Below are 18,102 nucleotides of genomic sequence, written 5' to 3' on the forward strand. Positions count from 1 at the left end.
TCATCTGCATCTGCTTTCCTTAGAAGGGTGTATAACCCCATTTAGGGTATAATATTTTTATTCTATTTGGTTTTATCCAGTGACTAGTTATATGCTGTGCCAGATCCTGTGATAGTATAGGAGATACGAAGGTGAATAAGACATGACTCTGCCCTTGAGGTAAATGTAAAACTGGCCAGTTATGCACAACAAAGACAAAGCTTTGACAGGCAGCCTGGGTCTGCTCCCCAAGCCCAGGAGCACTTCCCACAACTGGGGTCCAGAGCCCACCTCCAGACTGAGACCAACCTACCTACTGCCCTCACCCTCTCTGGTTGTCAGGATCAATTTTGACCAGATACAAAAGTGACTGAACACTTGGTTATCAATGGTTGGTTATCAATCCTCCTGGGCCAGAGCCAGCAATTTACCTTTAATGTTAATGAAGGAATGTCAGGGACTAGGCTCAGATTATGACAAATACTATTTGCTTGAATCCTCACAATAATCCAGTAGAGCATCATTAAATCCATTTTTGAGAAGCAGAAACTGAGAATCTGAGAGTTTATGTAATTTTTTCCCAAACCCCACAGCCAAGTAAATGACAGAACAAGTTGGATGTAGGTTTACTGACCCCAGAAGTATTTTTCCAGAAGCTTATGGTCTGATTCTAAAACCCAGCATGGGGCTCCACTGCTTACTTCCAGTTCTCAGTGAGGCTAACCCCGCCCTTCCTACGACCTCACCTTCTAAGAATCAATATTCCAGATTCCCCATTACAGTCAACCATCTCATCCATCTCACCCAGCCATTAGAACTAACTATGCACGCATGTATATATATGAAGTGTATTAGTTTTTTGTCATTATAACAAAATACGTAAGGTAGCCTTACCTTGTAAAAAGAAAAGATTTATTTAGATTTAGCTCACAGTTTTGGAGGTTCAAGGGTATTGAGTAGGCATCAGCTCAGTTCTGGTGAGGCAGAAGGTATCCCAAGTTCAAGGCCAGCATCAGCAAAAGTGTGGTGCTAAGCAACTCAGTGGCACCCTGTCTCTAAATAAAATACAAAAATACGACTGGCTCGGTGGTCAAGTGTCCCTGAGTTCAATCCCCAGTACTCACCCTCCTAAAAACTGATAGTAATAATAATAATACATAATTCTGACTTGGTTCAGTGGTCTCACAAATAAAATTCACTGAATATACATCATAGGGTTAGGTAGATCTACCATGATTTCCTATATCATTTGCATGTATAAAGCTACTCTTGTTTGAAGATTCCTGTGAACTTTGTTAACATCAGCATTTATTATTTCCTTTTTACAGTAGAAAAAAAACAAATGCCCAGAGAGGTTAAGACATCAACAAAGAGAAACAGTGTTATGGACCAGAAGTTCAACTAGGAGATTCCCAAGAAGTTTCATTTCTAAGGCAAAGTTCTGTCCACATGATCACACTGGCCCTAGGTAAGATGTCACCACTCATTAAGACAGACATGATCATTAAAAAGTCTTCAGCTTTCTAACATTAACTGCCTTTGTGCATCACAGGTCTAACACTTCACAAAGGCTCAGAAGTGAATTAGACATTTTATTTAAATGCTACTTAACTAAAAGTTTAAAAGTATAATTTTCTATTGCAGAAAAAGAACCAGAGAGACTAATTTGGTAGAGTTGTTAAATTTTATAAAGCCTGAGTCTCAATTTTCAAAAAATATTGTACATTTATTTATTGAAGTGAATGAAACATTTGCTATAAAACTATTCAATGGAAAGTTTTTTAACAAAGCATAATTTACTTTTCATTTACAGAACAATGGAAAGTAGAAAGAAATCTCCTCCAAGGTATTAGAATCATGTACAGTTTTATATTTGACTAAAAAATTATTTCCCCAGCCTGTTTTCTCAACACTAAGGATATGCAGAAAAGTATCGCTTGCATTCATCATGAAAATTACAGAAAAATGACTGAAACTACTGAGAACATTATTAAATAAAACATATACTTATTATCTGTCTTTTTGTCTCTTTTTTATTCTGTGGTTTACAGAACATTGAATCTTTCTTACTAGTCCTCCTACTCAGAAATTAAATTTCAATCTACTCCCAAATGTGGGAAGTCAAAGAACTCCCATAAAACTTCTTCTGGGGCATTTGAGGGTGAAATCCACACCCAGCTGTAGATCCAGGCTCTCGACTGCCTTTTGGGAATGTACCCTTCAATTTAAGTGTGGCAAATGGGGTAATGGGAGGCCTTCTCTTCCCCCAGCAGATGGTGAGCAGAATCAGAGGCTCTTTGTTCCAGGTGCATTGAGTTTCAAAATGAGGATGGGCCCATTTCTCCTTATCTGATTATGCATGTGCACAGCTTTGCAACCCAGGAGGCCAAGGCAATGAATATGTACCATGATACACTCAATGTAATAATATGGAGTTAGAGAGGGAAAACTAAAAAATCAAGTCATACCCTCTTCAGCACCCACCATTCATATTCAGATTCAGAACAAGTGAGCTGAGCTTGGCACCCAAGACACTTGCCACCATATATTTCAGGAAATACCATCAAAGTCCCCAGTCACCCTGTTCAATGCAAGCATAAACATTTAAGAGCATGTAACAGAAGTTTTAGAATCAAGGATGTGACTGATATAACTAATATATTTTGGGGAAGAGTACAATAGGACAGACATTATAAATGTGTGTATGTCTATGTCTGTGTCTGTGTCTGTGTGCATATGCATATATGTGAACTCGTCTGTTCTGTGAGATATAAAAATGTCTTCCTAAGGTTATGGGCAGCCATGAGAGTTGCTGACTTGAAAGAACCCAGACTTCCAATGTGAACCCGCAGGGGGTCAGGCACAGGATCCAAGCAACCCCAGTGGGTGATGGTAAGGGGAAACAAGATGGGGCCAGTTTCCAGAGAACAACAGACTTAGAGGAAATTGAGTGAACTGTTGTTAAGGGAGTCTCAGCCACAGACAAGAGATGAAGGCTGTCATAGGAGAGTGGGGTTCCATTAGAACACTATCTATACTTCTTAAGCAAAGACATATTTTATTTCATAATTGTTTTCCCAGCCATACAGTAGGCATACAGTAAATGTTTTTCCAATGAATGAATGACTGAAAATGAGGCAATGAGGAGAGGCTTAGGAGTTAGGACTAGGGAGGTCCAACTGTCAGTAGCAGGGACCCAGGCCAAGAGTACTCCCAATCAGAATTTACCGGTGGCAGGAAACTGATGAACACACAGGCAGAGAGAAGCACAAGACAGAACTCAGTTATTGCAAGTGGAATAAGTGAACTTAGTCACTTCGAGCAGCAGGAAACTCAGATCCTGCAATCAGCATCCACCATCAGAGGAAATCCAGCTGCCTGACTCTTAAGAGGGATTTGTTTTTAAGATAGGGCAACTATCATTTATGCAAGTAATCAGATAAGCAATTTTTACTTAGTATTAAAAATAAAATGATAAATCATCCTGAATAAAGAATATGTAATTCAAAAAGAGAGGGATCTGTGAAGACTTGTCTTTCTTCCAATACCTGAAAAGTTGTCATGTGGAAGAGAAAACTAATCTTATTTTGTGATAAACTCAAGGAATATCAGGACCATTGGGATGTAAGTTCTGCCTTAATATCTGTATCAATATCTGTTTCAATATGAGAAATAAATCACTAACACACAGCTATCCATAGAAGAAATGGCTACCCTGACAGGTTGGCTCAAACACAGAAAGCACACATGGACTGCTCCAATCAGAAGAAGACACAGTCCCCTGCTAGGTCAAGATCTGGAGAAACTGACCAGGACATTTATGACTAAAAATTAGAGTCCAAAGTGCCACCTCCATCTGAGGGAGAATGAGCTCTGCAGCAGTAATATAACATAGGCAAGGCCCCTAAGACAGGTCATGTGACTAGTCACTAGTAACAGGACTACAGTCAATGGCAGATGGCAGAAAGTGAGGTGGACTCTGTCTCTACTTGAGCTAGAGAGTGACTGGCTGCTCTCAAGATTCTAAAGGAAGAGCAGCAACACTCATCATGAAAATGTATAGGACAAGGCCTGTGTACTTACTACATCATGTTACTACTAATTCAACAGTTTCTAGCTGTGTTGTTTGAAGTCCTAATGTTTCATAAAGGTACCTCAGTAGAAATGCATATCTTTCTGACCCAACTGCCAGATCTACTTTGTCTTGCTGCCACCCAGGACCATACTTCTGTCAGTAAAGTTCCCTCACTAAATTGAACCCTGTACAATCCTGGATCTGTCTGCCTCTTTCCTTGGTCTCGTCTTACTTTGGAGCCAGTTCTCATACACCAGAACCAGGTTGTTCAAGAACATTGTTTTTGTTGTTCCTGTTAATACAATAAATTTGTATTTTATACTGATGTACATACAGTTCACTGAGGGTGTTTCTGTTGATGAATAATTTTCTAGTTTCAAGAAATGCACTTTTTTTCATTACAGACCATAACCTAACAATTTATTAGCCACAGTGTTTTATCATTTCAAGTGAGGTATGATTTCCAATTAGTTCCCTTTATCTTCCCTACTTTTTAAATGTAAATTTCTTAAGTATTATATTTGAACATATTAAGCACCACATCAAAAGATGCAAAGATTTTGCTTCAATCATCAAACATAATTTACGAAATTTACGAGAACTGTCCACTATATTTACTCCAATCTTTAGCCTTTTTAATGTTCTTTCCTTTCTTGAGTCATCAGGATACTGAAGAGTGGGAGGTTTGAATAGGAGGAATTCCAAACCTTCTTTTGCTTTCATTCACTTCTTGTTTAGAAAACTTCCTTTAGCTATTTTTTAAAAGTAGTTTTGCTAGTAAAAAATTATTTCAGTTATTTTTTTTCCTTTGTCTGAGTAAGTATTGATTTCTGATTTGTTCCTGAAGGATATTTTAGCTGGATATCAAATTCTGACTTTTATTTTTTATTTCAGCACTAGAAATATTTTATGTCCCTTTCATCTATCCCTTTTTGTTTCAAATGAGAAAGTTTTCATCATTTGAATTACCCTAATCTTTCTGCTTTGGCTGCTTTCAAGATTTTTCCTTGTATTTAAATTTCAAAACCTTAGCTAAAAGGTTTGTGGTATTGATTTATTTGCATTTATGTCATTTAGGATTTACTCGGCTTCTCGAATACATAGGTGTATGTCTGTCACCAAATTTAGGAAGTTTTTATACATTAGTTCTTCAATTATTTTTCCAGTCCTATTCTCTCCTCTTTTTTTGTTTTTGCCTCCCACACCCAGTCTATTTTTCTGCCATTGTTCAGAGTATTTAACCTTTAGTACTCAGTCTTTGGGTTCACTGATTCTGTTCTGCATCATCTCCATTCTAATACTGAGTCCTTCCATTTTGCTTTTAATGATTATCATTTTTACTTGTTCTGTAATTTCCATTTGATTATTTTTTACAACTTCTCCTTTTGTTGTTGAGGTTTTCATTTTTTCGTTTGTTTCAAAAGAATTGTAATTGCTTATTGAAGCATTTTTATGATGGCTTCTTTAGAATTCATGTCAGATAATTCCAATATCTGACTGAGCTTGATGTTTTGTTGATTCGTGTTGTGATTTTTTTCCTAATTCTTGGTTGAAAAGTGACATTTTATTGTATCTAAACATTCTTGGTACTATAGTAATGAACTCTTGTCCCTATTTGATTTTTTTTTATAGTCCATTTCCCCTTTCGAGTTGTAATGCAAGGATTTGATAGGAGTGTATGTTTAGCTTATTACTGGACCCTGCCACTGTCACCCATGCAAAAGCCAAGCACTGCACTGCCTCACACTGTCTCACTGCAAATGAGCTGAGTAGTTCAACTGCCCCGTCAGCCCCTGAGACGCCTAGTTACAGTGGACTCACACCACCTCATTGCCTCTGAGTTGGAGTGTAAACTTAGGCCCACTCCCCAATGTGCCCCACTGGCACAGGGAGGGCAGAAGCATTCAGCTTGGTAGCTTACACCATCATGTCCAGTTTCATTGATTCCAGGTAAGGGTGGAGTCCTTGATTCCCTGATGGGTCCCACTGACCTTGGTGAAGGGGAAGAGTAGTGACTTGCCCTTCTTCTGGCCATTTGATACTGGTGACAGGGGAAGCTCAACTCTCTGCAGGACCCCACTCTGCTGTTTGTTTCCTGGGGAAGAGCAGAGAGAGTGATGTACACAGTTTATTTTTACAACCTAGAATCTTATGAATGTGATAAAGTTTTTATTAATGTTTAAATAAATAAGTAAAATGGTAATTAAAAAGGTGATAGAATTAGATGAACTTTAATGGCTCCAAGTCTTCAGGTTTCCTAGTCTATGATTCTAATTAAAAATAACTAAAGGTTAAATTGTATGATTCTATGATTTACAAATTCAGAATTTCCCCCCATCAGTTGTAGGAAGTAAGAGCCTAGGTATCTTTCCTAACATTCATTTAACATTTTAAACGTAAGTTTGGGAATTGTCACAAAAATAAAATGAACCTCTACTTCTCTGGGTGAAGATTTTGATTTGAATCTTCATAAATTCCAGTGAGGAAAGTCTGTGCCTCTCCTTTTTGAGAAGCAATTTGAACTTTTCAGACTACAGAGCTACATATGCCCCTTCCCTTTTCCCCAGTTAGAGACATCAGGAGAATAGAAATCCACCATTTACAACTTTGCTGGCTGTTTCCCAGTAACTTCCTTTCCATTTTCAAGAAGCATTATCTGGAGTCATTAAATTAAAAACACTTTCCAGTACACCCACTCTGTCATCCATCTGCTTGTCAAATGATACCCTCCTGCATCTGCAACCTTCATCTGGTATTCACAGCTATTGAACCTGGCTCCAAGGTAGGCCACCTTCTGCTCTGAGCTACAAAATTGACTCTCAGCTTTCACATCTAACAATTATGTGGCTACTACCAGTCTTCTCCCCTCCTACTCCCAATTAAGATCTTGGGTCTTTGAAGTATATCAGTACCTTGGAGGATGGTGAATGGAGATAACGTTAGAGATGAGAATATGTGGAAAGGTGTTTTTTAAAAGAGACAGTGTCACCATCTCTTCCTCAACCAGAGTCTGAACCTGGTCCTCTTACCCTTTCCTAGTTCATTTATTTCACCTTGAAAACCCCCTCCTCCCTCATCTCCATGAATAAAAATAACCAAATTGTTTATCTATTGGATAATAACCAAGATCTTGACTTTGCTGAAAGAGAATCAAACTTTAATCTTTATATTGCACAGAAATTTGGTGACTGACTGGAGTAAAAGGAATAAAATTGAATTGCTTTTTGAAAAGAATTCTTTTTAAAAATTCTTGTTTAAATTCTTTAACCTGACAATGAGTTCCTACACAATATAATCCCAAACTCACACCTTCTCCCCCAATTCACAATACCTCCACTCCAACCAGACTCAATTTCATGGTACCCTGAAAGGCCAACTATGTGTTTTCCCACATTCAGCTCTGTTCATGCCTTCTTCTTTGCCTGAGCATCTTGCTCTGTTCCTTTCCTTCTTCTTTCAGGACTCAACTCAAGCTCATGTCCCCATGCACATCCCTGTGGTCCTCGGCATCTTCGGTCTTGACGGTTCTCACTTGTCACTCTCAGGGCATCTGTTTCTGTATCATTCATGAAACACCCAACACTCACTGCCTTTCTTATTATCCTTCTAAGATAGTAGTTCTCAATATTTATTATTCATTGGAACCACTTGGAGTCCTGTTCAAAAGAGAAGTTTGATTCACTGCACTGAAGCAACTCTGACTTAGTAGGTATGGGAGGCAGAATTAAAAAGATGGACCCCTAAGACTGCTGTCCCCCTGTCAATTTGATCAAACACCAATGTAAATCCTGCTGTGCAGGGATATTGTAGATGGAATTAAAGTCTCAAGTCAAAGTATCTTAAACTGGATGGGACTAATCTAAGCACATGAGCCCTTTAAAAGCACAGTGTTTTCTCTGATATATGACAGCAGAAGAATTCAGAGGGATTCCAAGTGTGAGAAGGACTCCACATGGCTTTGCTGGTTTAAAGATGGAGAGGGACATATGGGAAGGAAGTGGGTGGCCTCCAGGAGCAGAGAGCAGCCTCCAACTATCAGACAGCAAGCACTGAATTTTGCCAACAACCTGAATGAGATTGGAATTGGATTTTCCCCCCAGAGCCTTCAGATAAGAATGTAGCCTTGTGAGACACTAATTTTGGCCTTGTGAAGCCCAAAGAAAAGAATTCAGCCAAGCCAACCTAGACCTCTGACATTCAGAACCATGAGGTAATAAATAGATGTCATTTGACACTGCTAAGTTAGCGTTAACTTTTTACACCACAGGAAAAAGAATAATAATAATATAATAAGTTTGGGGCTGGGCACAAGAATTTGTATTTCAACAAGTAGATGGTCTCTAACCACAATTTAAGAAACCTTATCCAAAAGTTTCATAATTTTAGTACTGTATGTCCAATAAGCTAGGTTCACACTATTTTCCTATTTGGTCCCTTGAATTTGCAAATTAGTTCCACCTCACACTGACAGTCCCTATCTTGAGAATTTTTAATATTTTAAATTTTATAAAATTCTCCAAAGTATATAAACTATTTACATCCAAAATAGAATACCCAGAGCCTGTGTTTTGGACAGCTCCTTGTTCTTGAAGAAGACCAGGAAAATCTGTGAATCAAAGGATGTGACCTGCAAATGGGCCATCAACTTCTAAGTAAGTATGTGCTGGCCACATAGCCATCAGGGGGGACTCCTTGAGTCTTTTAGTCAAGGTCCCACCTGAAACCTTCACAGTTACCCTAAAACTGGGTCATAGGTGCTGACCTCTCAGCATACAAGTCCCCACCAGGTGTTAATAGAGCACTTTCCAGATAATGTAGTAGTGAGTGCCCTGCTCTGCAGGCTTGAGAAAATGTGAGGAAGAGAATAGCAAAGACTAGAGATTCCTGAACCTTCTGAAATTCTATTATCATGGAAACTCTCAGTTTGCTTGATGGAGTCACTTGAGTACACTTTTTTGGTTGATTTTTATTTGTTTCTTGTTTTGTTTTTTCAAATATCAGTGATGGAACTGAGCTTGGAACTCGTTAGTTCCAACTGTCACCATGAACTCTTTTGACTGCTTCTTGTGATGGGGAGTTTATCACCTCATGAACCAGCCTTGCTTATGTGTGTACAGCTCTGTCACCAGGGTACTTCCTCTGCTGAGCTATAGTCTCCTCTGGTCAATATTTGAAGACAACCATCATACCCCATCCCCATGCTGTGTGTGTGTTTTAGGGAGATATCCCCATTCTTGCCAATATTTTCTTCTTGGATATTATTTTCTTCTTGGATATTATTCCCACATCATTCCTCATGCTTGGTGTCTAGGAAAATCAGTCATATCAAAAAGTAGCAGGCAAAAAGCCCTGGGACAGGCAGATGTTTACAGAAACAAGAGATGATGATGGAGTAACAAAGGGAAACAGGAAGAGACACAGACACACTTGGGGGTCAAATAGCTAAATTCCTAGCTCAAAAGTTCCAAGAGAAAAGATCTGAAGCAACATATTTAAGAGTATTGCTTCCTCAAAACAAAACAAAACAAAACAAAAAAATCCTATCATCATTCCACTATTTTCTAGACCCTACAGCATTCACATCTCTATTTCTGCCAGAATCATAAAGCAGCTGCAGCCATAAGCCCTGACGGAGTCTCTCACCTGAGCTAGAGAACAAAGATCTTCAAGACAAAAAGAATAGATCGTGTAGGAGGAAAGGCAGCCTGCAGTCCCCATTTGTCCAGCTAATATAACATAGTCTTTGTCTTATCTGTCAATATCTATAATTCTAAAAAGCCAAATATGTACAGAGCTAATATGTCTAGACAGACAGACAGTTCCAGACAAGTCACAGAGCTGAATTTTCATGCTTTGGAAATATTTCAAACAGAGGTCCTGCTGAGGTTTTCCATTGCACATGCCCATAGCACAAATGCAGCAGGAATGTGAGCAAGAACATTCAGGTTCTGATGGAAGGCTAAAGATCTGACTTTACAAAAAAGTTTCTTCTCCGGTTTCCCCTCCCCTCCCAGCAGCCCAGTTCAACACCTGTCTCATCAGCAGGGGCACTCAGAAGGGATGGGCCTCCAGGCACCTCAGTCCCCAGATTCTCCATGCCTCATTCTTCATCCACGCTGCTCGTAATGCGCCATCACTGGCACAGTTACACCTGAACACTCTGGTGCTGCCAAACACCTGGCTTGATTTTCCACTGTCCAAATGAAAAATAAGCATAATCTGCTTTTTGAGGATACAGCAAATGAGGGAGTTCATGACAAATTGTGTTGGTTTATGCAGAATAGTGATAATAAGATACAAATGAGAATTTTTTGCTTAATGAATAATACTAATCACGTTTCAACAAATGCTGTGCCCTTCTAATTAGAGAGACTGCATAAAATCAGCTTAATTTATTTGTGACTAGTTATACAGAGTTTAAATATTTACTAGAGATTTACTCAAATGTTTGAGAGGATTTTAAACATTTCCTACAGTAGAAGTGGCCTGCCTAGTTCTGTGGGATGTGGTGACAGCTCTAACTTGTGGGAGCTCTCTGATTTTGCAGTGTGTGATGAAAATCCTGGTTTCAAAACGAAGAAGAAAGGGTATTATTGATTTACATGCTAATTCTCCAACTGTTACTCATTTTCTTGATTCCAGCTTCCAAAGTTGCTCTCCCAACATTCATCACTGTAGTACACTAGAGGGGATGAGCATCTTTTTCAATAAATTATAGGAACTATGACTAATTACAGTGATATTAACTATGCAAAGTAATGTGTAACTTAAAATGGATACGTTCATCATTTCAAATTATGCCTTTGACTTTTGATGGTCTAATACAGGCGTACTCTTTTTGAACTAGATGTGTACTATATTTTCTAAGAATCTCTTTACAATTCTAGGCTCTGCTTGTGAATATAATGACTTACTAAGTATAACTGTCTCGAGCCTCTTCAGGGACCCAGAGAAACTAAAGTAAAAACATGCAGAGGACCACAAGACTAAGAAACAGGGTGACATACATGCACTATGCTTCCCTGACAAAGAATTAGACACAAGAGGTCTGGACATGAGAAGCTTTGCTGAAATGTTTTGCCATTTGTATTTTTCAGAAAGAATTTTGGCCATGCATTATTTTTATCTGACCCTCAGAACAACCTGGAGATTGTACCTATTCTGGAGGAAGATGCTGAAGCACTCAGAGGTTAAGTGATCTGTTCAAGGACAGGGCCAATCACTGACAATTGGGACCTACCCCAGAGAGGCCACCATCTAGCCTTTGTTATATTCACTACACCAATGGAAGGGATACTTGAGTTCATAGAAACTTAGAAAAAACTTCCAAAACTCACCCTTTACTTAAGCAACATGATTTGATTCATCACTTCTTTTTCTATCTATTTATCAATCTCTAATAATTTACAGAATCCCTTTTCCTAGCCAGGCACTGTATTAGATGCTGCTAAAACAGGAGTGAAGACATAAGGCTCTCCTTACAAAGCCCTCCCTGTGGTGAGGAAGACCGACAAGAAGTCGGAGGAGGAGGAGGAGTAGAAGGAGGAGGAGGAGGGCTGCAGTAAAGGTCTGTAGAAAGTATTAATGGTCATGCAAAAGTGAGATTGTCCCTGACTAAAGAAGGAGGAAGACAGCGATCAAAGAAGGATTGCACTGAGGTGATGTTCAAATTCAGTCTGAAAGAAATCACTGGATTTCTCCTGCAAACAACAAAGAGGCATTCCATGAGCTCAAAAGAACAAAGCTCCAAGGGAAGAGATTGGGGGAAGTAGTGGCTGGACGAGTTGGCAGGGGACTTTGTGGAGGGCTTTAAGCAACCCCATAGGGAGTTCAAGCTTTATTGTGTATTGGTGAGGCATCAGTGGGTTCCAGGCAGGAAAGCAGAGATGGAGTCGGTTTTCCATTTTCAGCAAGGTCACCTGGAGAAGGTGTACAAATTGGAAAGGAAGGAAAGATATAGGAGGAAATAGAAGGCATTGCAACCAGGAGGAGTGAGTGACAAGAATCCCAGCTGGGACTGGGAAGTGAAGGACAGGGGCTGGGTAATGGGAATGAAATTGAAAGTATTAAGGAATAGATGGTTGGATGGATTATGCTTCTGGTATAAATAGGCAGGTTTTTTCTGATCTTCTGGTTCAGTTTGTCCCTTTGGTTTCTATGTTATGTCCCTCAATTACCCTTAAATTTCCACTAAGGCAGGAATGAATGTTTATCAAAGGGAAATTATTATTTTCTTATACAGTGCTCACCATGTAATAGGTGTTCCCAAAGATAAGGATACTGGATTTAGGATTGGCTGACGTGATGTGATGGACTTCCCTTCATCATACAAAGAATTCAGTATCTGCATCAGAATGAAAATATTGTGCCTAAAAGCCTACAGGTTTAGTGAGGAATGTATTAAACTCCTAAGTATGCCTCCTTCTAAATATCAATTATGAACAAAATAGTAAGCTTCAAGGCAAATGTTTGTTCCAAATTAGAGTATACAGCCAATGTTTTGGGTACTAAAGATGGCATACTGTGTTTCAAAATAGTTTACGAAAACACTTTACTCATAGTTAAGAAAGGGATTCTATAATACATGGGTCAAGTGTGGATGCCCTGAAACCAATTGCCTGGCTCTAACTCTCCCTCTAATATAATGGCCTTGGACAAGTCATTTTAACCTCTTTGTGTCTCAGTTTCCTTATTTGTGAAAGAAGACATGAAGGTTGTCATGAATATTAAAGTATTACTGAACTAGAGTACATACAGAATTTAAACAGTGTTTGGCATTAATATCATTGCTACTAAAATTGTCAGATTAAAGAAAGACATGCTCAGCCCTTAATAGCATCATGTGGTTCTACTCAATACTCTTAATTAGGGCAGTAACAGTCTATTTTGAAAATTCAGTATGAGGCAGCATTGTCACTATTAATTACAATGAGATGAAGAAACTGTCTTTCAATCACAGCAAAGTTTCTGACTCTGATGGAAAAACATGTTGACCTTGAGAACTGCAATCTCAAGAGGTTAGATCAATTTCAATTTTTTTCCTAGTTTTTCTTTAAAGTCAGTAAGTATTGAGCATCCCTTAGTTTATATAAAAACTTTTTGAACTTAGTAATATTTTCAATCTTGGGGTGAAAAGACCTATTCTTTTTCTACCCAGTATTGCTTCTCATTTGTTCTATGTCTGTTTTTTCAGTCTTCAGAAGATGTCAACCCCATTCATCCTCCTGAATGTTGATGGCTAAATTTATGCCTTAAAATAAAGACAAGGAAACACACTAGATGCTCAATAAATGTTTATTAGACTGCTAATAAGAAGAAACACTACATTCACCATATGTCCACTCTTGCATTTGGTCCTCATGAAGTCAGATAAGGAAGAAATTATCTCTGCTTTGTAGGCAAGAAATATACAAGATGAAAGGCTTTCCTTGAGGTCATATCATTAGCAGATATCCAGAGTGATTTGTCCTGGGGTCCCTTTTCCATCCCCAGTGATCAACGTGATTCTGGGCCTTTAGCAACTCATAATGAAGAATCTTAATTCTCTTAGACAAAGCTGGCTCCTCCAATGTGTTAGGTATCTTTTAACAGACTTTTGTCAAGATAGTCAACTCCATTATACATTTTTCTTTTAAGGCCAACTCAACAATCTGACCAACATGCAGGAATTCACATGCAGATGCACCAAGATGGAGCAGAGTATTTTAAACAGTCCTCTAAATATCCTGTGTCTTTATCTAAAAATCAACTACTGAGAGTCAGTGGAAATCCAAAAAGTAGCACAGTTTTAGTCCTTGGTCTTCTCAAGCACCTTTCAGTGACTACATAGGCTCACATTTTATTAGTATTATAAAATAAAGATTAGTTGATTAAATGGAACTTAGAAGGTCACTGAACGTTTTTTAATAAAAAGTGTTTAATGAAATGACCCTTCAAAAACCACCTATTAGTTGTCAAATGACTTTCAAAAATATGTAATGCATCCTAATTAGAACAGAACAAACAAACAAACAGCCAAGGCCTTTAGGTTCCCCGAGATCATACAATTTACAGCCTCTATTCTGACACCACAGCTCTAGGCCCTATAGCTTCATCCCTGGACAGTTGGTGCCTGAGGCCGCAACCTTGAAAGGAAGCCGGCAGAAGCTGGGACTGAAGTTGTTCTGGCAGCAGAAGGAGGCCCTAAAAGCATCTGATTATTATAAAATGTGCTTTCATTGTGCTGCTGGCAGCTGTGAGTTAATTTTATTAAAAAAAAAAAAAAAAAAAAAAAAAAAAAAAAAAAACCACCATTTGCTTCTTTAAAATCCAGGTTTTTCCCTCTGCAAAGCAGCTGCAAGGGGGGAAGTCACTTCAAAAGCCCCCTGTTCCCCTGAGAACTCCACTCTGGGAGGACCCCTGACTCACTAGTGGGGAATCAGTGCCTGCTCCAGAAGGTGCCAGCTTCCAAGGCTCTCCTCATTGGCTGATTTGCTCAGATGGGCAGAAAGATATGCCATTTGTGGATCAGGGTCCTCAGAGTTCCTCTGGTTCAACTCCTAGACCTTTTATAAATGAGAAAACTTAAGAGCAGAAAAGTAAAGTGACTGCCCTAAGATTTCACATCTAGTTAGTGGCATCTAGTTAATGGCAGCCCCGTTGCGCCTACAATCTGGATCAGAGAGCAATAGAATACTGGGAATAAATAGGTGCCATCATTAAACAGATTCTACCAGGAAGTAATCTTCTTCCCCAAGGCACTATTTATTACAGCGGTCCACATGACATCTAAAGGTGATGGGCCGCTTGGCCCCTTTGTTTTCCTCTGCTTCCATTTCTGAGTCATCTTCTCCACAGAATTCTGAACTACTCTCTTTCCAGTCATCATTTGCCTCAGACTCACCTCCCCCAAAAAGTACCCTTGGTGAAGCAGCCTCGTCCTACCTCTCCAACGTACACTGCCTTACCTTCCAACCATCTTGACATCCTTGACAGGATGTATGTGCCCAGTTTATATTTACATCTAGATTTGGAGGTCTACCTTGCTCACAGACTTTCTTTCCTTGACCACTCTGTCAAATTAGCCAGAGTGTTCTGACTTTGGAGCTTCTTTCATCAGTGTAAGACAGCCGATGTTACTGTGAATGCCCTCAGGTTTCTGTGCCTTTAGAAAGAGCCACATTGTGATAAACAGTAGTAATCAATCCCATCTCTGTCATTGCCCGGTTAGCTACAGGGTAGCTCTGCCAGTCACTTGCCAATCAATTTCACAGGATGTAAATGTGCCTCACCCAATTCAAGTCTTCTAATTAATGGAGTGACAAAATTTTGACATTTTGTTGGCTTCTCTGGCTCTTGTGGGAATTTGGGAAGAGGGTTGAAGGAAGTAGAGAAGGGGGAGAGTAGAGAGAAGATGCACTGACTTAATGGGTCTTTTCCAGTTTTAAACTAATAGCAATTTTTCTAAATAAGTAATCTTTTCTAGTTATAAAAGTAACATGTGCTTGGTGCATAACACATTTTTAAATATTAGAAAACGAAAGAATAACATTAAAGTCACATTATTTGTTTCATCTATTTTATTTTCATATAATGAAAATCACAATGTCATCTCCCTTAAACAATTTGCCATGTTAGGTCATCCCAAATTTAGGGAAGACTTAGGTGCTATTTTGATTCAGATTCTTGTTGATATCACCAGATACAAGGTCTCATTCCACTTCTCTGCTCTGCCTTTTACATGTCCGTTCATCTTAAGGTGAGCTTCCCCTTTGGTCACAAAATATCTTCCAGTATCACCTGGGACTACATGCTTCCTTATTAGTGTTCAGAGAGATTGGGTGTGTCCCACCCAAACACTGAAAAAAAGTCTTTTAATTCTCTTTGATTGTAACAATTGAAGTTATATGCCTACCCCTAAACAACATATTAAGATATTGGGAATATGGAGAAATATTGGCTAAAGAGTACAAAATATCAGTACTATAGCATGAATAAGTTCTAGAAGTTTAAGCTGCACCCTGGGGACTATACTGGATAATATCATGTTCTATACTTGAACTTTGCTGAGAGTACATCATATGTATTGTCATCACATACACTAAAAAAAAGTATCTAAAGAGACAGACATGTTAATTAGATTGACAGTAGTAGGCAGATATCTATCTATCTATCCATACATACACATGACAAAACATCATGCCTGGTGTGGCACTGCTCTCCTGTAATCCCAGCTACTTAGGAGGCTGAGGCAGGAGGAGAGCAAGTTCAAGGTCATTCTTGACAAAGATCATGTCTCTAGATAAAAATTAAAAGAGCTTGGACTATAGCTCAGTGGTAGCGTGCCCCTGGGTTCAATCCCATCATGAGGGAAAAAAGAATCATCTTACTACATACCTACATGCCTTAAATAGATATAATTTCAATTAATTTTTAAGGCCAAGATAATGCCATGTAGTAAATGGCTTGGTCCTGGGTTAAGTATTCACCTCTCACCTAAAAACTATAACTAGAGGGAATGGACCATGCTGACTGATTTGACCGATCTCATCAAATTACATGGTTATTTCAAATGGTGTGAGATATGGGGATAATGGGATGGAAGTGGGGGAGTCAATCACATTGTCTTCCATATACCAGCAATCCCATTGCCCAGGGAGGAACTAGTGTTAGTATTTTTACAATACAACACCAAACACAAAAATTATAGTCTGTCTGTGCATGTGTGCATTATAAATCAAAATTATGTATTTATTTTTATGAACTCTTTAAATAGGAGAGTTTTTTTATGTCATCAAGCATTCTTCTAAAAGTTATTTAAAAGGTAGCATAGAATTTAAATAACACCTAAGATTTGAATATTTCTTCAGTTGTTTTACTTTTCACTTTTACAAATTGAACTATCATAGGTATATCTGAACATATATCATTGTTCACATCCAGATTTGTGTCCATAGGATACTGTACTATCAGTGGAATTGATGAATAAAACTTTGGGATACTAAGTACCACTTAGAAGTACTGTACCAAGTACCAGGCACACACACTTGTAATCCCAGTGACTCCAGAGGCTGAGACAGGAGAATCTCCAAGTTCAAGGCCAGCCTCAGAAACTTAGTCAGGCTCTAAGCAACCTAGTGAGATCCTGTCTCAAAAAAAAAAAGGGGGAGGTGTGGGGGACACTGAGGATGTAGGTCAGTGGCAATGTGTCCCTGGGTTCAATCTCTAGAAGGAAAGGAAAGGAAAGGAAAGGAAAGGAAAGGAAAGGAAAGGAAAGGAAAGGAAAGGAAAGGAAAGGAAAGGAAAGGAAAGGAAAGGAAAGGAAAGGAAAGGAAAGGAAAGGAAAAAGGAAAGGAAGAGCCAATTTTACAATTGGCAATAGTTACATTAGCATAAGTAAATTCCCACACTGGTTATATTTATAAATCTCCAATATAAAAAATACATACTGTTAGGACAAGTATGTAAATCTATGGGGAATGACGTACCTTACAGAAATAGAGCAAGCAATTATGAAATTCATCTGGAAGAATAAGAAACCCAGAATAGCTAAAGCAATCCTTAGCAGGAAGAGTGAAACAGGGGGTATTGCAATACCAGATCTTCAAGTGTACTACAAAGCAATAGTAACAAAAACGGCATGGTATTGGTACCAAAATAGACAGATAGATCAATGGTACAGAATAGAGGACACGGATACAAACCCAAATAAATACAATTTTCTCATACTAGACAAAGGTGCCAAAAATATGCAATGGAGGAAAGAAAGCCTCTTCAACACATGGTGCTGGGAGAATTGGAAAGCCATATGCAACAGAATGAAACTAAACCCATATCTCTCACCATACACGAAACTAAACTCAAAATGGATTAAGGACCTCGGAATCAGACCAGAGACCCTGCAGATTATAGAAGAAAAAGTAGATCCAGATCTTCAACATGTCGGCTTAGGACCAGACTTCCTTAACAGGACTCCCATAGCACAAGAAATAAAAGCAAGAATCAATAACTGGGATAGATTCAAACTAAGAAGCTTTCTCTCAGCAAAGGAAACTATCAGCAATGCAAAG

At 38.7% G+C, this 18,102-nt stretch overlaps 1 protein-coding gene across 15 annotated transcripts in view; it reads right to left on the reverse strand.

Annotated features, from left to right (window-relative positions):
* The window catches only part of LOC306668201 (uncharacterized protein), a 528,324-nt gene that overhangs the window by 76,665 nt on the left and 433,557 nt on the right, over positions 1 to 18,102 (reverse strand). For 9 of the 15 annotated variants that reach the window (XR_013765763.1, XR_013765765.1, XR_013765767.1 and 6 more), the window contains one exon: positions 6,046 to 6,149. The exons of the other annotated variants lie outside the window; for them this stretch is intronic. The gene's annotated coding sequence lies outside the window, so the exon portion shown is untranslated. The remainder of the gene's footprint in view (positions 1 to 6,045; positions 6,150 to 18,102) is intronic. 15 annotated transcript variants of the gene reach the window in all.

The sequence above is a fragment of the Sciurus vulgaris genome, assembly GCF_902686455.1.
Source record: "Sciurus vulgaris genome assembly, chromosome: 1".
In the NCBI taxonomy this organism is placed as follows: Eukaryota; Metazoa; Chordata; class Mammalia; order Rodentia; family Sciuridae; genus Sciurus; species Sciurus vulgaris.